The 22,278-nt window shown below is 45.3% G+C and overlaps 1 long non-coding RNA gene across 1 annotated transcript in view; it reads left to right on the top strand.

Annotated features, from left to right (window-relative positions):
* LOC116150009 (uncharacterized) overlaps positions 1-22,278 on the top strand; it is a 485,742-nt gene that overhangs the window by 265,269 nt on the left and 198,195 nt on the right. The window contains exon 6 of the long non-coding RNA XR_004133645.2: positions 1,118-1,217. This is a non-coding gene — a long non-coding RNA (uncharacterized LOC116150009). The remainder of the gene's footprint in view (positions 1-1,117; positions 1,218-22,278) is intronic.

Genomic DNA, 22,278 nt, shown 5'->3' on the forward strand with positions numbered 1-22,278 from the left:
AGTCTGATTTACTGCCCCCAATCAAGTTCGCCCTTCGTCGCCCCAGCCCAGGCTGACAGAACAGACACATTCTTACTGGTCTGAACCGTGTTGTGCATCATGAAGGCAGCAGGTTTTTGCTTACTGGGGACAAACTTCAAGGTCTCACGAATGCCTGGATGGAATTGTAGCCTGTGTTCGTGCGTGCATGTGTATGTGTGTGTGTGTGTGTGTGTGTCTTTTTTCCCTCCAGGATGGCAATTCTTCTGCGGTTGTGTCTACACAACTGGTTGAGCGAGGGGAGAGGGAGAGTAAAAAGAAGCCACATGTAAAATTCAGGGGTTTGTTATTTTCTTTCGCCTGCACAATACCACATGGATGGTGTGGTTGACTTATTTTTAACCGGCTGTTTGTGTGAAGGAACCAAACCGGTCGGTTGCTTGGGCAGTATTGAGATCAGAAGCGTGCTGATCAAAGGCACCAAAAGCAACCGCTAATTTGATCCCCCCCCCCAAAAAAAAATCACGCCACAATACTTAGACAAAGACATGTCAGTTTGGGCTGTGTACAGACGTGGCCCGCCTTGACATTTGGTGGTCAGCACAGAACCACTGAAATGAGCTGTACCTCGGACCATCCAAGCAGCTGAGCTCTGACCCTGCAGCCTCCCCGTTTCTCTTGTCGGATCCAGCTCTTGAGAAAGCTTGGGGAAAATGGCATGTGTGTGTTCGGGGGCGGTGCGGGTGGGGGAAGTCGGAAAGAGGGACTGATTGCAAGTACGATTATGACCACTGACTTCAATGATCAGTCAAGTAGGGTGAGCAGGAACCCAGTGACCTGTTAGTTGATTGCACGGTGGCCAGTCTGATCGGTTGTATGATTTCATCCCCTCATTTCTTTTGGAGTTAGAAACCAACTGCATCTCTGTCTTCATATCTCTGTTGAGTTATGGGTTGAACATGGGTTAAGTATGTTATGGAATGGATTGTATCATCCTCCCTTCCCCCGAAATGAAAGATACGCTGAAGTCCTGACCCCCAGTGTCATGGTGTTTGGAGATGGGGCCTTTGGAGGGTCATTAGGTTTAGAAGGAGATCACGAGCCCTCTGTTTTTCTCTCTGTCTCTCTGCTGTGGCAGGACATGGCGAGGAGGTGGCTGTAGGCAAGCCGTAAGCAAAGCCCTCACCGGAGCGTGATCAAGCTGCCACCCTCTTCTCAGCCCTCCAGCCTCCAGAACGGTAAGGAGTAACTTTCTACTGTTTTAGGCACCCACCTATGGTATTTTGTTATGGGAGACAGTTATCTCTAAGATCCCTTCCAGGATGAAGATGATAAGGCTATTGATCTTGCTTGTATGTGGCTAAAAGATGTAATTTATCCTTGGATGGAAACCTCTCTATCTGAAGGGCCACATTATTATTTTGGCCAATGATGTATTACACTTCCCTTGTCCATTTCTCGTCTTGGCCCTGTCAGCGAATTCAGCGCTGATGAGTTAATGTATATGAAAGTGCTTTGTAAACGGCAAGGCATTGCCCGAATGAAAGGACTTATTTTTATGCTGCCGAAGTGGAAAGCATTGCAGCTGGGCTACAGGCAAAGTGCATCTGAGGTGCGGGCAGTGAAGTCATGGGTGTGTGATGCTTGTGAAAACCCTTGATGAGGGTGGTACCCGTGTGCTCCAGTTTCTGCTTAAGTGAAAACATAAGAACGAGCAGAGCAATATGTTTATAAGCACGTGATCTTGAGAAGGCTGCTCAAAGCCACAGCCAGACTTGAACCCTTAATGTCTGTGTGATCTTGGATGGGTCACTTCTCTCTGTGACTTGACTTCTCCTTCTGAAAAATGGGTATAATATTAATTCTTACTTCCTAGGGTTGATGGGAAGATTGAATGGGGGAAATGCACATAGAGCACAGACCTCTGTGGACCAGTGATGTCTGTGCTTCTCTGGTTTCTGTGTATTTCATGTACAAAGCATGTGCAAATGCCCTGTGCCCGTGTTGTCGTTTCTTCTATATTTGGCAAATTGCTCTGTTCCCTGTGGTTTGGCTTGCATTCCCCGAATCAGCCACCGGAAACAAAAAATAGAAGGTGGCATCTCGGGAGCATAGCGTTGGACAACCCTGGGCTTTGGAAGACCCTTGAGGGATTATCTTTCCCAACCTTCCAGTGCCCACCTCCTCCTACTCGACATCTTGCAATCGTACATTTGAGACAAACACTTAGAGCTTTAAAGCGTGAGTCACCATGGCCTGGGTTGCACATTTCCCCAAAGTGTGGCCTCACTTTGAGGAGGATTAAACCTTCCCCTGTGGTAGGAGAACTGAAAGGATGTGAAGAAACAGTTACATTTCAGGCCTCTAACCTCTCTGTCTCGGGCTCTGTCCTCGGCACGCGATTGGGGGATTTGCTAGAGAAGGGAAACACTTGAATCCATTATTTTAAAAGCAGCAGAAAATAAACTCTGGAAAAAAAATGTGCATTGCCCACAGGAACTTAATGGGCCATTTTGATCTCTGCCTCCTGCCAGGCTGAGGGTGTCACGAGCCCTGCTCTTGCAAAAAAAAATGTCATAATGAAGTGTTCGAGTAATGGAGAGTTAATGGAACTGGGAGCCGGAGTTATAACAAAAGGGCCTTAAAAGAGGGGTGGGGTATAATTTATTAGCAGCAATATATGGAGCAGGGAGCCTGCAACATTTATGAGAAAAGAAAATGGGACCTTTCACAAGATCCAAGGTTTCTGCTCTCCACAGGCTTGGTCGACACGCATTGGGGAGACCCAGGCGCCTCCCCGCTCCCTGTTAACACGCCAGTCCCTCTTCGGAAGGAAGAGTGTGGCATGTCTGCTCACTGGGTTTCGTGGATCAGGGGTGCCTGCTCGGATTCTCCCGTGAATGGAGAAGTTTCTGTCCATGATAAGGATGTTGAGGTCTTTTATCCACGGAACATGGTTCCAGTGACTTCAAGTGCTTGGGTATTTCACTCATAACCTGGTATATTAAGCCAGGGCTCTGTTGTGTGTGAGATATGGAAGCAGAGTTCTCACTGGCCTAAGACTGAAAAACAAAACAAAAACAAACAAACAAACAAATTAACGGAGTATGGGTCTTATTTTGGATTTGGTCTCAAATATACGGGCCTTATTTTGAAGCAGATACTGAGAAGAGGCGTGAGTACAGATAGTTTATTTGGGAGATGATCCCAGGAGACCGTGGTTATGTGATGTTAACGTGAGGCAGGGAGAAGAAAGCTCATAAAGGCGATTCATTTTCAAGTTCGTTGTAGTGTGAAAGGATGGAGCTTCACTCATTTGCTCCAAATTCTGGGTGATACCGTAGAATAGCTTTTCAGGTTATCTCAACTGAGGGGCAAGGGAGCTGGGGACGTTATCCATTCAATCCTGCAGTCATTGGTTGAGGACTGCTGCTGGAGTTTTATCTCTCTGGCTTTCCTGGCTTTTCCTGCACGATGCCAAGGATACTCCTGTGGCCAGGGGCTGGAGGAGGGACCTTCAGGGAGAGAGTCACAGATGTTTTCTGTAAAGAATTGTCAGCATGTAAAGGTGACTGCCAAGGAGATATGGATGCACCATCCACAGTAGTGGCCAAGGAGGGTAAGAACTAATAGACTTTGTTGATTGAAAAGTTTTAAGTTTGGACCAGCTTCAGGTATAGTTAGATCCAGGGGCTAATGGAGCATTATCAGGACTTGGTCTATAACATTTCATTACTGGGTTTTTCCCCCTCAACACTAGCTCTGTTGTTAGGCGGGGCTTCCCATGTGATGGTACATTGCTGGCCAGTAATTCTAAGCTTTTATCCAACTCAGCAACCGCAGTGAAAAAGAGTATGTTTTTCCCCCTTTCAGACTATTTCAGTAGAAGTCATGGAACGTATTCTTACTGGCTCAGCTTGGTTGGTTGATTGTAAGATATTTAACAATTACTTGAATCCACCTGGGACCCCGAGTCTTCACCTGCACAAGGCTGTGGCAACACTGTCTTCAACTAGAATCGTTTGGTTGTAAGTGACCCCCATTCTGCCTCTGTCGAGGAATCCTGTTTATCTTCGTGGCACATCTGTGCAAGCATGATTCCTCCTTTCTCTGTATGTTCTTCCTGAGTAACTCCTCCATTCCCTCGCCTGCTTTCTGAGCATCCCTTTCTGAGTCGGTGGCCTTCCACTTGACCTTGTGAAGGTACTACATCAGGACTTTCGTGATAACAAGTGACAGAAAACCCAATTAAAAGTGTCTTCACGTGCATATACTACACACATATACTTACATGTATATCTACATAAGTATGTTAGTATGTGTGTTCATATATATATATATATGTTTATGTGTTCGTGTAACTAAGACAGGAGCTAGCTGTGGTTTCTGTCTTCGCTCATCCATCATTCCCTTTGCCTTCCTTTGGTTTCCTTGGCTCTCAAATGTCCCATCTCCTCATGGACACAAGCTCCTCTGGTGGCTCCAGTCCCATGTTCTGTTTCATTCAGAGAGAACAGAGTTTGTTTTGCCAGAAGCCCAAACCAAAGTGCCAGAGTTCCACCTCACCTGCTCCGAAGGAGCTGACTTGTCACACGACCATTCCTGAACCAGTCACTGGTCTCGGAAGCACCGGATGGTCTGATTGGCCGGCCTGGAATCACACCCTCTCCTGATTCAAACAGTGGGCTTAGTTTGACCAGAATTATTATCGGCTGAAAACAGGAGAGGGCTGGGCTAGAAATGGAAAGACGGTTGTCATCCTCACTTCTCCTTTGCAGCATGAATTGTATCCTCCCTGTTCTGTGCTACACGCGGTCGTCACTGAATCTGACACGCACTCCTATGGCTAGACTCCTTGTCTCTGGTCTGCTGTCCTCTGATACGTGACCTAACGCGTTACACCTCAGGCTTTCCCCGTCCCTCCCACCTTGGACGGTCTCTCTAGCCCGTGAGCTCCTTGAGGACACATATGTTCCTATTCTTTTTAATGTCCTTGGCTCCTAGCGCAGAGACTGCTGTATTTGGGCATGCATGAAATCTTTGAGGGGCAAAAAGAAGAGAGAAGTACAAGAAGAAATAAAGGAGTCTGGATTTGAAGCCGCAGATACCCTCTCAAGCTAGCAGGTTGGACTTGGATGTTGTCCTGGTAACATGCCATCTGGTAATACTGAACTTTCAACTCCTCAGGTCCCCAGGCTGAACTTACCTTCTTATTTCGCAAACCATACCCACCCCCCACTTTGCTCTCTTTGACCTCAGAGCATCCTGCCAGAGGTTCAGCTGGACAGATGTGGACTTTGTGTTTCCGAAGCCCATGAACCCCCTGAAATCATGTAACATTTTATGCGTGTGTGTCTGTGATTTGACTTGAGGTGTTGGGTCCACAGATTTCATCACACTGACCTAGGGGTCCAAAAGCCAATCCTGTTAAGAACCAGTTGCTGAGGCCCTAAAATGGAACCCATTTTGGTTTTAGGTAGTCCAGCACTGGAGAAGACACGAGATGAGCATCTCACCTTTTCCGGCAGGTGCCCAAAGGGACAGTCAGATCTCAGCGCCTGATTTTGTTTTCCTATCGACTGTTTATCACAGAGCTTGGTCACACTTATCAGAGAAAGGAAATAGTGACTATCGCTCCTCCTACACCCAGCTTCCTCTTATCCTGAACTCCCTTTCAAGTCTGAGTGATCATTCATGACACTTCATTATACCGGCTTCATCATTTCCCGCTATGAGAGCTTTTCCCCAGAAATTGTTCAACTTTGTCTTTTGAGCATTGGAGTAAAGATTGACCCAAGTAAAAATCCCCTTGGCTTCTAAATGACCTTCTGGTTACTGACTCTCTGAGGTCTGGTTTTCTGCTGTAGCCATTAGGAGAGTGTTCAGCTGCAAGTAAAAAGGAACCTAATACATGGCTCCTTAAACATACATTTCCTTTACATCACAAGACATGAGAGGGCAGGTGGTGGTTTATGTTGGTGCAACTGCTTGGTGATGCCGGTGAAGGTAAGGCTCTTTTTATCTTTGCTTTATGGGTTGATTTTTTTATTGGCATATAATTGCTGTACAATTTTATATGAGTTACAGGTGTACACTATAGCGACTCTCCACTTATAGTTATAAAATTATAAAACACTGGCTGTATTTCTCACGTTGTACAGTGTATCCTTGTAGCTTATTTTGTACCTAATAGTTCATACCTCTTACTTCCTTGCCCCTGTCTTACCTCTCCACATTCCCGCCTACCCACTGGTAACCACTAGTTTGTTCTCTAGACCTGCGAGTCTGTTTCTTTTTTGTTGTATTCACATTTGTGATTCTACATATAAATGATATATCATATAGTATTTCTCTTTCTCTGTCTGACTTATTTCTCATAGCATAATGCCCTCCAAGTCCATCCATGTTGCTGCAAATGGCAAAGTTTTGTTCTTTTTTATGGCTGAGTAATATTCCATTGTGTATATCTTCTTTATCCATTTATCTGTTGATGGACGCTTCAGTTGCTTCCATATCTTGGCTATTGTAAATAATGCTGCTGTGAACACTGGGGTGAATGTATCTTTTCTAGTTAGTGTTTTTTGTTTTTGTTTTTGGTTTTTTTTTTTTGGTTTGGATATATACCAAGGAGTGGAATTGCTGGGTCATATGGGTTCTATTTTTAGTTTTTTGAGAAACTTCCATACTGTGTTCTACAGGGGCTGCACCAATTTACATTCCCATCATATGGGTTGATATTTTTTATACCAAGGTTGTTGCCTCATGGTGTAAGATGGATGCTGAAGCACCAGACATACACCCAAGTTGCAGGTTAAGAAGTGGGATGGAAGAAGGGCTGTGTCGGCTTGTCAGTCCCTTATTATTAGAAAAGCAAACATTTTCCTGGAGAATGCCACCTCCTTCCATGGACTCATATCTTATTGGTCTTTACTTGGTCATCTCTTAGCTTCGGCTAGCTGCGGGGAAGATTGTGAAAGCGAAGGGTCAGTTTGCCATGTTTGCTCTTTTAGTTTAATCATGGCCCGTCTGGCTTGGAGTGCAGTCATATCATGTCACCCTCTGAAATCTCAGACCATGTCACTCTGTGTCACTCAGAGTAAAAGCTAAATCCTTTATGGTGGCCTGCAAGACCTACAAGATCTGGCTCCTGTGTCATTTCTGACCTAGGCCCTTTCTGTTCACTCCCTCTCTCCTATCATTCCAGCCACACTGGCCTCCCGGGTCCCCCTCCTGCCCCTTTGCACCGGCCGTTCCCTCTACATGGAACGCTCTTCCCCGCCACCCACATGGTCTCCTCCCCTCCATCATGTCTTTGTTTAAATGTTACCTTCCCTATCGGGCCAGCCTGTAACACCCCTCTCATTCCTGGTCTCCCCTACCCATGCATCAGCTTCCGGTGGGCGGCTGCTGTAACAAAGTACCACAAACTGAGGCACTTAAAATACTGAGCTGCATAGTCTCACAATTCTGGAGCCCAGAATCAAGGTGTTGGCAGAGTTGTTTCCATCTGGAGGCTTGAGGAGAACCCTTTCCCCATGCCTCTCTCCCAGTTTCTGGTGGTTTCGGACAATCTGTGGTGTTCCTTGGCTTATAGATGCATTATTCCAACCTCTGCCTCCGTCTTCACATGGTCTTCTGCATGTGCCTCCGTGTGTCTCTGTCCACATTTTCCTCTGTGTATAAGGACACTAGTCATTGGCTTAGGGCTTACCGTCATCCAGTATGGTCTCAGATTACATCTGGGAAGACCTTCCTTCTGAAAGGTCACCTTCTGAGATTCTGATGGGCCTGAATTTGGGGGAACACCATTCAAGTCAACGCATCCAGCTTTGCTCTTTATATTTACTTTTAAAACCACTGTGTACCGTCTACCTTTCTGTAAATCTACTAAACTATCACTCATCGTCTGTCTTCCCTCCATGAGGACAAAGAACATTTCCTCTTCAGTCATTTATCCTTTGACGTAGTAAGTGCTGGACAGAATTGGGATTCTGGTCGCAAGAAAAAAGCAGAATGGATAATGGAGCAGGTGTGTGTCCGTGTCTGCTGTCACCTTGCTGGTTCCCGGGCTCCTGTGGGTGTCCTGCCCTGCTGGCTGTCGTGTGTCTATCTGTGAGTTGAATTCGGTCTCCTCAAAATTCCTATGTTGAAATCCTCCTCCCAGGACCTCAGAATGGGACCTTATTTGAAGATAGGGTCTTGACAGTGGCAATTAAGTGAAAATGAGATCATGAGGGTGGACCCTAGTCCAGGATGACTGGTGTCCTTTAAAAAGGGGGCAATGTGGACGCAGACATGCACACAGGGAGAAGGCCATGTGCACATGGCGCGGAGGTCAGGGCGATGCGTCTGGAAGACAAGGAACCCCAGAGCCGGCCGGAAAACCCCCAGAAGCTAGGAGAGAGGAGTGGATGGGATCCCCCCCTAAAACAGCTCTCAGGAGGAACCAGCCCTGTTAAAACCCCCATCTCGGGCTTCTAGACTCCAAAACCCCGAGACGACAAGTTTCTGTTGCTTAAGTCACTCGGTGTGTGATAATCTGTTCTGCCGGTCCTAGCAAACGAATACAGCATCCATACAGAAAAAAAAACACGCGCTTTTTTGAGGCAGGCAGAGGGAAATGTTCATTCTCACAGCGTGAAGCCGGAAACTCACCCACATGTTAAAAAGGGGCTCAGAGGTGGGAGGGAGGATGGGACCCCAGATTCCAACCCCTGGAGCTAGACATCTCCTCCACGCATCTTGAGAACCAGGCACCAGCTTTTATCCCGTGCCCGTGTCTGGGGGGGCCTTGTCTTGTGCTTCCCGCCCCCACGGAACGCGGGGCCCAGGAATTCGTCTGTTTGTTGTTGCCTGTGTTATTGAATATCCATGAAATGCAAAATGGCACCGTGACCTAATGAGGCATTAACCCTGTCTCATTACTACACATCATCTGTGAAAGCAGGCCCTTCTTGGCCAGGACTATTTCCAGGAGATTTAGGAAATATTTGAGACTCCGGAAGAATGGCTGGAAGTCAGGGACCCTTCCGATGGCCCTCTCTGAGAGCTCAGGGCAGGAGGTGTGGACCGGGGACACCCCCTGCTCCCCAACCCGGATGCACCAGAGAACCCCCCTGCTCCTTCCTCCCAGCCCTGCTGAGATCTAGCTCGTGTCGGAAGGAACCGGGTCTCAGTCTACAGATCCAGGTTTACATCCCGGCTCTGCCACAAGGAGACCTGAGACAAATGACTTCTCCCATCTAAGCCTCAGCGTCCACGTCTGTAAAACAAAAGTAGTGACTGTAAGTGTCTCACAGTGTGGCAAAAGCACAGTAAGGCGATGTGCACACTTAAAGCTCGGTTCACAGTGGGCACTTGCTAATAACTCAGGACTCTCCTCCCCTTTGTTGCTTTCCTTACTGTGATTTTTGGTCATATTAGAAGACAGCTTGGGTGGAGGAAACTCAGAATTGTCAGCCTGATCCGACTCAGCCCTTCGCTCCCCAGAGAGTGGGGAAACGGCAGATAACTCAAATGAGTGCTGGTTATCGCCCGCCCTCTGCTAAGCACTTTGTCTGAGGTTCCCCAGTGCTTCTCGCAGCCGCCCTCTGGGGCTGTTCTGAGCCTCATGGAGGAAATGGAGGGTCAGAGAAGTTAAAAACCTTGCCGATGTCCAACAGCTGCCGGGAAGTGACAAGTCCGGATTTGAGCCTTGTTCACATGACATCAGATGCCATGTTTGTCCCGTGACACCAGCCCCGGACCCCCTGTTCTCTACACACCTTCAGTTTTTATCGGTGCTGAGGGTGGAAGGTCAAGGGTCCTGGCGCCCTAATCCAGCTCTTGCTCTGGTTTTCCCATGAGAGCTTTGATCGCCTTGGGTGTCCACCGAGTCCCAGCTCCAGGCGCTGGGAGGTCATCGTCCCCCACTACCTGGGGACTCCAGGGGCCAGGAGCTGTGTGGCCTAGGCCTGTAAAGCAGTTTGACGATGTGTTAAGTGTCACTGCTTAATGAGCTGCAGGACCAAACACTCAGGGTAGAGGCGAGGGAGGCCGACGCAGCCCCCACACACAGGCTCCTGCCCAAATTCAATCGTAAACGTCACAGCCGAGGGCGGGTCTGGAGCCGCCCGCTCAGAGAACCCCGACTTCGGTTGCCCCGTTGGCCTCTGACTAATCCACTCCCCACTCAGCAGCTCGCCCCGACTTCCTCCCCAGTCCTCTGGCTTACGCCCCGCCTCCCCGACCCCCAACCCGGCTGCAGCCCATCCTCAGGGTTGTCGCCATGGGAGGTCTCTTTTTGCAACAGGGCAAAGCAATTAAGGCCAGACGGGGCAAATTAAACCAGAAAGAATGAGTTTCCTCCAGAGCCAGAGAAATATCTGGGGCCTTGATTCAGAGGGGAAGCCAGGAGGAGAGATGGACGGTGGTTGAGTGGTGAAGATGGAGGCTGATGGGAGAGGACCAGGGAGCAGGAAGGAGGGGAGAGATGTGTCTCTGGATGGAGGGTTCAGGTGGAAATTCTAAGTGAGAGGAAAGGGTGGAGCCATTCATTCATTCATATGTGAGACATTGACCTCGGTGTTTGAAATCCAAGGGCAAACTGGAGACCATAGTGAATTGATTAGCAACCGGGGCTTTGGGATGAAGTGGATATGGCTGGTTCCACTATTCCTCCCTGGGGTAACTCTCGGCAGGAGGCCCAGCCTCCCGAACCTCCATTTCTGTAAAATGGGGATAAAGTGCTTTTGTCTTGCCACGGTTTTGGGGGAGAATTAAATGATATAACGTACGTACAATGAACATTGCTTTGCCCATAAGCAGATGTTCAGGAAAATTAATACATCATAGGTAGGGTCCTCTGTGCGTGTCTGTTGAACAAATCATGTACAGTTTGTGCTTATTTTTCTAAGTGTTTTATGGACATTAACTGACAGAGTTCTCAAAAATACACGAGGAAGTCATGAGTACCATCTTCCTTTCTTTCAAAATAGAAACTGGGGGCACCTGAAGGCTACGTGAGCTCCCGAAGTCACATGGCTGTTAAGTGGCAGAGGTCGCATTTGAACCCAGGGAGTTTAGCTCTGGGAACTATGCACCTCAAGGCCAAACGGCACCGCCTTCTGGTATAGCTGGAAAAAAACAAAAGAATTCCATCACACCGTATGTGTTTAAGAACTGGTGACTGAGTCAGAGGGTCCTTGGAGATGTCTTAAAAGCGTCCTGTTCAGTGACTCCCCCTGCCCGTGGCTGCGTATGGACACACACAAGCACACAAACACACGCTTGTGTGCGCACGCCTTGGCCCCCGCTGACCTCCAGCTGCTACCCTCTACGTGCCCTGCAGCGGTGGCCGTTTCCTGGGAAGGGGTGGACGGAGTTGCTGTGTGGATGCCTAAAGCAAAGTCTGCTGACCCCTGTCACCCCAATTCCATCCCACCCTGCCCTCCTCCCCGCTTCCCCCTTCCTTCCCTCCCTCCAGGGCCCGGCGCAAACACGGCATCCAATTTGTTACCTACACAGGAAGGTCAGGGCCCTGTTGGCCCCTGCGCTCTTCTCGGTGTGGGTCACTTGCCTGTGGCTTGCTTGTTTTCCTTTCTGTTCTTTGAAAGCGTAAATAGGAGATGGGGAGGGAACCGAGGCCAGACGGTGACCGCTGACTCCAAGAAATTCATTGGAGAGGGTGTTTTTCTGGAGTCCTGAATAGGTGTCAGAGTTGTCTAGGCCAGGCTGTGGCGGGAGGATTTTGATGGAGCACTTGGGGTTCACCACAGACTGCAGGACAGACAAATTGCACTTACTAAATGGACGGAAGTTCGCAGGCCAAACGTTATGTGATGTTGTGTCTCTGTGTGTGTGTGTGCGCGTGCTGTGTGCGCCTACGCTATATATGTGTGTGCTCATGTGGGCGTGTTCCTGGCTGGAAGGTGCATGGATGTCATCGGAATTTCAGATGGATTTGAGTCTCCGTAAGGTGAAGACACACTGGCTTAATGTCAGAGGAGTTGAAAGGGGACATTCTGAATTGACTTGGGAAACTGAAGCACCAAGGAAAAATGCCATGGACTCAAAGCCCAAGCACCATATTAGTTTGTCGAAGGGTCTCAATTCAAATATCTACAGTGACCAAAGGTGAATATATGAGTTCAACCAAGTGAAAGAAAAATCTTAGTGTCTGGGAGACCATAGGGCATCGGGGAGACCAGTGCATCAGGTGGAAAAAAAAGAACAACCCATCTCCCCCACGAGGACCCACAGCCAGTGCGTCCGTTGTTGACATGTTGCAGTGCTGTCCCAACTTTGGTAGATCTTTAGAGCAAAATTGGAAATTCAGACTTCTCCCTGAAATACCCCAAGTTAAAAAAAATTTTTTAAATGTGTATTAAATTAAAAAAAAGTTAAGCCAAACAAAAGAAAATGTAGGCTTGATCCAGCCTGTGAGCCTCTGTTTTTGACAGTCAGCATTGTGTCTCCATCATTTTTCCAGGGAGAGAATTACAAATCAGGAAAGGGAAGTGGTCTGTCCCTTCAAGATCACCTAAAATGAGTGTGTGACAGAAGCAGGGTTCCCAGGTCAGGTCTCTTAAGTCACAACCCTAGTTTCTCCTCCTCTAACGTGCTGCGTAGGGGATAGCTTCTCCCTTTCCTCCTCTGTTGTTTCTCCTTCTCCAAGGAAGAGCAGCAGACATTTAGTCTTGATCATAGACAGAGTTACTTCTTACTTACCCATCATGGGGATTTACAGGAGACCTACTGCACTGGTGCCCTCAATTCTCCAATTTAGAGCAAAGACCTTTTGCCTCACACCTTGGTTCTGGGCTTGGCCATGTAATTTGCTTCGGAAGCTTAGCAGATGTGATACAAGCCAAGACTTGGAAAAGCACTAGCTGACGTCAGCTTATTTTGCCCACTCGTGGGCCCCTGCCGTTACCTTGTGGACTAATGCATGGAGGTGACCTGAGGCCATTCTAGATCAGCCAGTCCCCATCCAAGCCCCCAGCTGACTGTATTCACAAAAGCAAACCCAGCCTAAACCACCCAAACTCAGCTCAGAATAACAAGACCATCCAGCCTTCTCATGGACTCATTGGAAACTAATACATAGTTTCATTTTAAGACACTAAGCTTTGGGAGTTTGTGTTACACAGCAATAGCTAACTGATACAGTAGAGTATTCCCAATGCCCTTCTAAATCTTGAGCTTTAGTTTCTGCCCCTTACTTACCGTCTCCTTCCGCAACTTCTTCTGCAACTCACCAAAACACTTGTATTTATAGGATGATTTGATAGAGACACTGACTTGTCCAAGGTCATAAAGCTAATGTCAATCCACTCTAAAGTCAGAACCCTCATTCTCTGACCCCCAGGCCACTTTTTCTGTCCTTTGAGTTATTTAGATACCCTGCAGATACGGAGAAGCACTGGTTAATGGGCAAGTATAACTGGATTCTATGCAATATAAGTCTTTCTGAAAGGATGTCCATCACATTCTGTAAATAGACCGTATTTAATAATATCAAGTGGAGGAGGCAGTGGTGGTAGGCTGTGCTGCAATCCCTAACCTCCAAACCTCAGTGGCTTATGTAACAAGAGTTTCTTTCTCTCCCATGCTATGTGTATGACACATGTTGGCCTGGGGGTGGGGATGGAGGTTCTGTCCCTTGAAATCTTTCAGAGGGCTGATACAGGGTTTGTCTTGACATGTGCTTCCATGGTCACTACAGCAGTGGGAAAGGAACATGGAGAATCGCTTACCTGGCTCTGAAAGCCTCAAAGTGAAATGTGTCCCTTTTGCTCGTACGTATTTCATTGGCTGAAGCAAGTTACTTGTCCATGCCGGACTTCAGAAGGGACAGGGAAGTACAGTTCTTCCAAGTGCCTGAAAAGTAGAGTGTTAGAAATACTTGATGAGTAGCCCTGTTGGTTGGCTACTGCACCCAGGAAATTCAGCAATTTAAGAGAATCTTTCGGATAAAAAAAAAAAAAAACTAGGATATATTTATTGCTTAGCATTGCCCAGGCATTTTGTTTACATTATCGTACTTAATAGGCATCCTGGAAGATAAATATGATTATGCCCATTTCACAGAGTGGAAAACTGAAGATTGGAAAAATTATACAAGTGCCCTAAGGTCACCCAGCCAATAGGTGATGGCTTTAACTTTGAACCTGACTCTCTCTCTCCCTCTCTCCAATGTCCATAATCTTCACCACCATTTAAAGAAAAGATGCTCAAAACTTTCTTTCAGAAGCAAACTATTTTAAAAAAACTCCAGGAAAGGTAAAGCAGTATTAAAAGAGACACAAAGATTTTTCTTAGGGAATTCACTGTGTAGCCATTAAAATGTTCCTGATCTGTCTTTCATCAGATGAGAATTTCCATATAAGGCTTTTCTCAAAGCAGGAGAATCAGCAACAAAACCAGTGAGCCAATATTAACACAATACATGATTTAGCTTTCTCAGAAATTAAGTGTGGTGCATGGAAGCTTATCAACTTTCTCTAGTGAGAGCCTGGTAAAATCTGGCTGTCAAAAAAGGCTTCTGTGTATCCCAACCCTCACTGAAGGATTTCATTATAATTTTGAAAGCCATTTTTAAATAGTGTATCTTATTTTTCAGCAAACATACACTCCTCTCCCTTTCCTACTGTGGACAGAGAATATTTTTCCCCTGCTGTTGAGTTTGGGCTTGGTTACATGACTTGTTTGGGTCACGGCAGTGTTGCTCACAACATGGTATAAGCAGAGTCCTTAAATATGCTTGCGTGTATTGGCTTGACTCGTCAGCTCTCTTCATTTAGCTAGTTATTGTCCTTTTATCCAGTACTCTAGACAGTCACATGTGGAGCAGACATGGAGTCATGCTGCCAAGCCAAGGCTATGTTAGCTGAACCACAGTTGATTGTGCATCCGTGAATGTGAGAATAAACACTATTGCTATAAGCCACTAGATTGTGGGGTTACTTGTTAGGCAGCATTGCTATGGCAATAGCTGACTAATACATCATTTATCTTGCATGCTGGTGGGAGATGAAAGTTGGCCATTGGAACATTACAAAGGTCATTTTTTAGACCTGATTAATCTAGAGTGAGGGGTGGATCTATAGCGACATCAAGGGGCATGATGAACTCTTGCTGTGGAAGGGCATATGACTAGGAATTGGGGATACTGAGTCCTAATCTCAGCTCTGACTCACCCGTGTGATTTGAAGGTTGATAGATGATTTCTCCTCTCTGGCCTTTTATTTTATGTAAAGGGGCTGCTTTAGATCAGAATGGCAAATAGGTCTTAGGGGTCCACTGAGATTTATCCATGATGATTGTCTTGAGCACGCCCCAAAATTTGGAGGATGGATCCTGGCCTGGAACAAACATTCTGTGATTGATTATTGATGTTTGCCATGGGCACAGATTTGTGTGTGTGTGTGTGTGTGTGTGTGTGTGTGTGTCCATTCCTTGCCTACTACTATATACATCTGGGATTCTAGGAGTGTAAGAAGCCATTCTGTTGTCCTTGTACCCTGACAGAGTGAGTCGGAGAGAAATCTGATCTCCGTGAAAGAACAGGAAAGAACAGGAGGGATACAGAGTTCACAGACTACGGGAGGTTAGGGCGACTATTTTGTGAAATTCCTTGCATTTCCTCAGCAGAGCATCTGTGGAGAGTTGCAGCTGTGATGGTGAAGCTGGCAAGCTGCTTGGAGCACACACCCCTTTGCCCACCAAATGGTGGGGAAGCTAAGCTGACAAAATCTGGGGCTTTAAGAATTAAAGCTGATCAGGAATGTTCAAAAAGGGTGAGGGGAGCTGGCAGCTTTGGTCTGTTTAAGAGCAAGTGCAAGTCCTCATAATGAGGTGACAGGTACCATTTGGTCAAGGAAACAAAATTGTCAGCCCTGTGACCAATCCGAATTGAGCAAGAATCAAAGCAGAAGCATCCAGCCTGCCCTTTGTCCATGCACTGTTTGTTGGGGAAATTTAATTGGCTGCCCCCAAGGTTACTTTTCAAAGTACTCCCCCCTTTCAAAAAATATGCGTCCACCTGGCATCAGAGCTCTCTCTACAGCTTTTGGATTCATCACCAAGCTTCATATTTTAGAGCAGCTTAGAGAACATAGATTCAAAGATTAGTTCACACACAGGGCGGCTGTTGAAAAAGCAAGGGCATCTTCCCAGAAGGGTGAAAGAAAGATCAGCCAGAAGTTTGCTAAAGGTGGAAACACTTGTTGGTCCCACTCCTTCGGAGCTCAGTTCAGCCACCTGCTTGCTCACTGTCCTTGATGGTCTGGCCACACTGATGTCTGCCAGGTCGGTGGCCTGTCCTGGGCAGGCATTCAGTCTACCTTCTTTTTTCAGCAGGTCCAGATCTATCATAATTACATAGCTCATGGATGGAGCCCAGTAATCATTTGCTGCTGAAATGAGTGCCTGACATGGTAGATGTGTCCACGGACTTGTGCACGTCAGGGAATCGCGTTAAGCAGAGGGGAGACATAGAAAGGCCACTCTGCAAACTTTGAGGCCAAGATTTGGTTCCAAATGGATAAGTACTAATTACAGGTGAAGTTTTCTGAGTACTCGCTGTGTGCCAGACGCTGTTCTCAGGTCACCACGTAAATGATCTCCTGTCCTGCCCACGTCATAGCCTGTGAGTTAGTGCTACTGTTATCCGCCCCTTGGCATCCACACTGTCATTATACTGAATCTCTAGGAAGTTAAGTAACATTCCCAGGGCCCCCCTAGCTCATGAGTTCCAGGGCCGTGATCTAACCCCAGGAAACCAGATTCTAAATCTGGTAGTTCCCAGATTCCGTTGGAAGGCTGGTTAGAACAAAGATTGCTCTACTCCACCTCTAGGGTTTCTGATTTAGTCCATCTGAAAAATGGGTCCAGGAACTTGCATTTCTTGTAAATTCCCAGCTGACGTTGATTCTTCTGGTTCAGGAATCACGCTTTGGGTGCCACTGATTTAGAGTAATGTTAAATATCTGTAGCTTAACACACTGTGAGTTCATATTTTGCTCACATAACAAATGTGAAGGTCCCTGCTTGGTGGGTGGTTCTCCTTCAAGTAGTGATCCAGGAAATCAGATTTCTTCCACCTTGTAACTTTGCCCCACCCTAGGTTCAGATGGCAGAGATGAAAACACAGCAAGGAGAAAAGGCTTCTGAAAAGATTTAGTCCAGAAGTTTCTGCCCACATTTCATTGGCTAGAACTAGTCACATGACGGCACCACCGGGATGAGGTCTTCTGGGAACTGTAGTGTTTGTCCAGGCAGTGACGTCCCAATCATGACTTTACACTGTGGTAGAGGGAGCGTGAATTCTAGTGGACAGCTCACAGCCTCTGCCAGAGGTAACATGGGATACTGCTTCTATGTCTAAAAATGCTGACACTGGAAGTTCAGACGATTGCTTTTCCAGCTCAGAGAGGTGATGTGCTTTGGTTATTCAGACAAAAACAATAGACAATATTTCTCACTTGTGTTTTGGCTGCTAGAATGTGCCAAGGACAGGGCTTAGATGAATGCCTAAAGCAGAAGCTCATGAAAATCTGAGCAGGGTGTGTGGGCTTTGTGTGTATGTATTTTTTCAGGGGGATGGGGGGGATGTTCTAGAATCCACCACCTTTTAAAAGGCAGTGATGGAGACCCAATGAACACTGAGAACCACAGCTCTGAGGAAACAGAGTTATTCCTTGCTGTTCACTCACATTATCTCATCACTGCCTACTACACCCCCTCTTTTAATTTTCTCTTTAATACGTAGCAGTAACTAATACTTTCTTGTTTTCGTACTTGTTTCCTGTCTGCTTCCCTGACTTCAATGTCAGCTGCATTCGCCATCCTGCCCAATTGCTGTTTCTTCAGTATCCAGAACAGGGATCTGGTTCATTGTAAATGCTCAGTAAGCAATGGACGGACTTATTTACAGAGTAACAAATATGGATTAAAACATTCGAATGTTGCATTTTGCGTTGCTTGTGCTCAATATACTTCCCCGCCCACCAGCTTTAATGAGATATAATTGACGTATAACATTGTGTCAGTTTAAGGTGTACAGTGTTTTAATTTGATACCTTTATGTATTGCAAAATGATTACCATCATTGCATTAACCAACACCACCGCCTGGTCAAATTATTACCATTTCCTTTTTTGTGGTAAGAACATTTTAAGATCTACTCTTTTAACAACTTTCAAGTATATAAAGGAGTATTATTAGCTATAATCACCATGCCGTGCCTTAGATCCTCAGAACTTGTTAATCTTCTACCTGGAAGTTTGTATCCATCGCTCAGTCCCTCCCCACTTCCCCCACCACCCAGCCCAGGGTGACTACTATTCTATTCTCTGTTTACCTGAGTTTGGCCTTTTTAAAGATTCCATATATGAGTGAGATCATGCAGTATTTATTTGTCTTTCTTTGTGTGACCTATTTCACTTAGCATAATGTCCTCAAAGTCCATCCAAGTTATGGCAAATCGCATACACACACAGCCCCTGTATATACACATACAGACAAGAATGAAACAGACCCAAATAACAGTGATTATCTCTAAGGGGTGCAATTAGGGCTGATATTACTTTTTTTTTTACCTTAGTCTATTCTTTTAAATGCCAACATTTCTTTAATAAACCCTACCATTTGTGAACATACCTAATAAAATGTGTTATATTAAAATAGTCTGTCAAATATTCATTTTCAGTTGTCTGAAAAGTATTTTCTGTAAAGAAAGGTGCAGTCACCTGACGGACTTACAGACTGCGAAGAGAAAAATAACGTGTGCTGGTATAAATGGGGCATCCAAAATAATCAAGTATCTTGTGACACATAAATAATTCCAATGTGTAATTGTATAATGTCTCAACGTAGACATACATAAATAATTTTGATTACATGACACAATTATAAATGCAGATTTTGGAGGACTGAAATTGATCAACATTATCTGGATTGACAATAAGCCCATAATGTAGCATAATGGATTTTTAAAATGTGGCATAAATCTGCTTAAAAAACAATAGCTCGCCAGCCCAGCATCAAGACACATTAAAAACTGCCACCAGTGCCTAGACTGCGACTTCCATGACAGCATCTTGCAGACTCAGCAATTGCAGATCACCCCACGGTGGATGCCTTGCAGTGGTGCAGAAGGTGGGTCCGTAGGATCTTCCTAAAAGACACCTCTCTCCATGTTGACTGAGATGATTTTCTCTTCTTTAAACAAGAAAGAAGATGGGAATGTTCAGCCAGGTTGTTTTCCCCCCAAAAGATAGAACCATTTCATGGAAAAGGCACAAAGGGCATGAGTTAAAGGAAGTGCCTTTTTAAGCAAAGGCAGACAGATGGAGTTGCTGAGGGACACACAGACAGACAGACTGTGGCTTCATCAATTAGCCAGAGCTATTCATTCTAGTGATTCCAAAGCTTTGTCCCTATGGAAAGTGGGGCTGCTTTTTGACCTAAAGGAAAGAAACTGGATGGCTTACTCCCTGAATTGAAGACTCAAGAAATAATGAAGTCAACGAAGGAGGGTTTGGGGGTATGATTAATTAGCTCCCTGCCCTCCTGCCCTTTTTAAAAGCCAACTTGGAATTTTCTTGAGTTACTCAACCACCAGTGCTCTCCTGCTCCCAGCGTCTGAAAATGGTTGAGAAATAAACATCACTAGAGAAAGTACAGTGTAATTTAAAATCCTCCGCTCCTGTCTGCACTGAACGTATATGCCGCTCACCTGTTGTGTTTCAGGACCAGAGGGAGGAAACTCAACTTACGCCTAGGGTGATATTTAGTTTTAAAATTCTCAAGATCTTACTAGAAGTGAGACCCACAAGAAAAAGTCAAGAACGTAGGAAACAAAACCAGAAGAAAAAAAAATGTGAGCAGAACTGAAGGTAACTTGCAGACTCTATGCGGATGCATTTAGCGCATTCAGTTTAATTCAGTTCAGTCCAATTTAACTCCTTTTGTGGAAACAAAGTTGAAAGAGTCCTCAAAGTTAATGAAGTCTAATCGTTGATCTGGTCGATATTTATCAGGGAGTCCTACCCTATAAATATTTGCTTCTGCTGTTTGGAGAATTTAGGGACATGAGTGTATCTGGTAAATATTTTCTGAATTGAGTCAATGAATGAAGGAATAACACTGTTGATAAAGCCAGATCTCCTAGGAAGGGGTCCAGTCACGTGCAAACCCATAATGTGGAAATGATCCTATACAGCAAACAACAACAAACACTTAATGAGCGCTCAGTATGTGCTAAGTACTGCTGTAAATGCTTTACAGGAGCTAACTTACCTCATTCTCATCTAGTACACCGATGAATGTGGAATATTATTATCACATCCCCATTCTTTTTTCTTTTTTAACTGAAGTGCAGTTGATTTACAGTGTTGTGTTAGTTTCCAGTGTACAGCACAGTGATTCAGTTATACATACACATGTATTTATTCTTTTCCGTTGTAGGTTATTCCAAGATACTTAATGTAGTTCTCTGTGCTATACAGCAGGTCCTGTTGTTTATCTGTTTCATATATAGTGCTGAGTCTGTGTTAATCCCAAACTCCTAATTTACCCTCTCCCTCCCCCCAACCCTCTTTCCCCACTGGTAACCATAGTTTGTTTTCTATGTCTGTGCGTCTATTTCTGGTTTGTGAATAAGTTCATTTGTGTCATTTTTTTATTCCACATATAAGAGATATATGATGTTTATCTTTAGAGAAAGTAAGTCTGACTTACTTCAGTTAGTATGATAATCTCTAGGTCTATCCATGTTGCTGCAAATGGCATTATTTCACTCTATGGCTAAATATATATATATATATTCCATTGTGTACATACGTGTACACCACATCTTTATCCGTTTATCTGTTGATGGACATTTAAGTTGCTTCCATGCCTTGGCTGTTGTAAATAGTGCTGCTGTGAACATTGGGGTGCATGTGTCTTTTTCAGTTAGAGTTTTCTCTGGATATATGCCCAGGAGTGGGATTACTGGATCATATGGTAACTCCATTTTTCGTTTTTTAAGGAACATTTATACTGTTTTACAGAGTGGCCACACCAATTTACATTTCCACCAACAGTGTAGAAGGGTTCCCTTTTCTCCACACCCTCTCCAGCATTTATTATTTGTAGACTTTTTGGTGATGGCCATTCTGATTGGCGTGAGGTGATACCTCATTGTAGTTTTGATTTGCATGTCTCTAATAATTAGGTCAAAAGATGTTGAGCATCTTTTCACGTACCTGTTTTCATGTACCGATATGTCTTCTTTGGAGAAATGTCTATGTAGGTCTTCTGCCTATTTTTGATTGAGTCTCCATCTCTCTTCAGTTACGTTATCTTCGTATCCAAAGTTATCATCCTTTATGGAACTCTTGGCAGCCCATCTATAATTGTCCCTTTAGAAGAATTTCGTGCGAGATCGCTGCCATGTATCGTGCCCTTTGTGTTTCTCACAGTAGAAACCCGTAACACACCTGAATTCATCTAGAACCATGGACAGCACCCAGGTTTCAGGAATAAGGTGGTGGAGAGTCTTTCCATCATGAACCAAACCAAAGATCGCATACCAGGCTTTGTGGGTGAGAAAACGAGTTGATCTCTCTGGAGGTTTACGCTGAAGTAACCGCTTTACATCACTAACCATGGGATTCCTGACACTGACTTGGTTTGTCAACCTCCACCAGGCGTCATCTAAGCAAATCATCAGTTGTGCTTCTGGATCACGGGGTGTTTTTAGTTTGCTAGAACCACACTGAAGGTGCAACTAAATATATGATTCTGGTCTCTCCAATAATTCTTTGTGTGATGCCCTAAGTCCTCCACCAGGAGCAATCTTTGGTGTAAGAAATCTCTTTCAAAACACACAAATGCCTGAGAGAAGTAATACAATTAATCAATCCCTTCTACCTTAATGTTTCTTCATGAAAAGAGAGAGAGGTCAAGATGAACCCATACTCTTGGCATGAATGAGGAGGACACCGAGGGAATTCAGGGGTGACCCACATGTTTTACTTCACAGTTAGACTGAAGGACAGTCCTGAATAGGCTCTTTGGGCTTCTGCTCCCAGAAAACAGTCCTGTATTTATTAATGTATTAGTGTAATTGATTATTTACAGGGCTTCGATGAGGTGTCTGTAAAACTCACCCCTCCTCCTTTATTCTTACTATATTGTAAATTCCCTTAATATAAACTGATTTGTGGCTGCTTCTTCCCTTTTTAAGTGAAAGCTGTTTGGTGACAGGGACTACGCGTGTTTTTTCATCCTTCAAGCATGTGTCACAGTTTCTAGCATATGCAAGATAAG

This window comes from Camelus dromedarius, chromosome 31 (genome assembly GCF_036321535.1).
Source record: "Camelus dromedarius isolate mCamDro1 chromosome 31, mCamDro1.pat, whole genome shotgun sequence".
In the NCBI taxonomy this organism is placed as follows: domain Eukaryota; kingdom Metazoa; phylum Chordata; class Mammalia; order Artiodactyla; family Camelidae; genus Camelus; species Camelus dromedarius.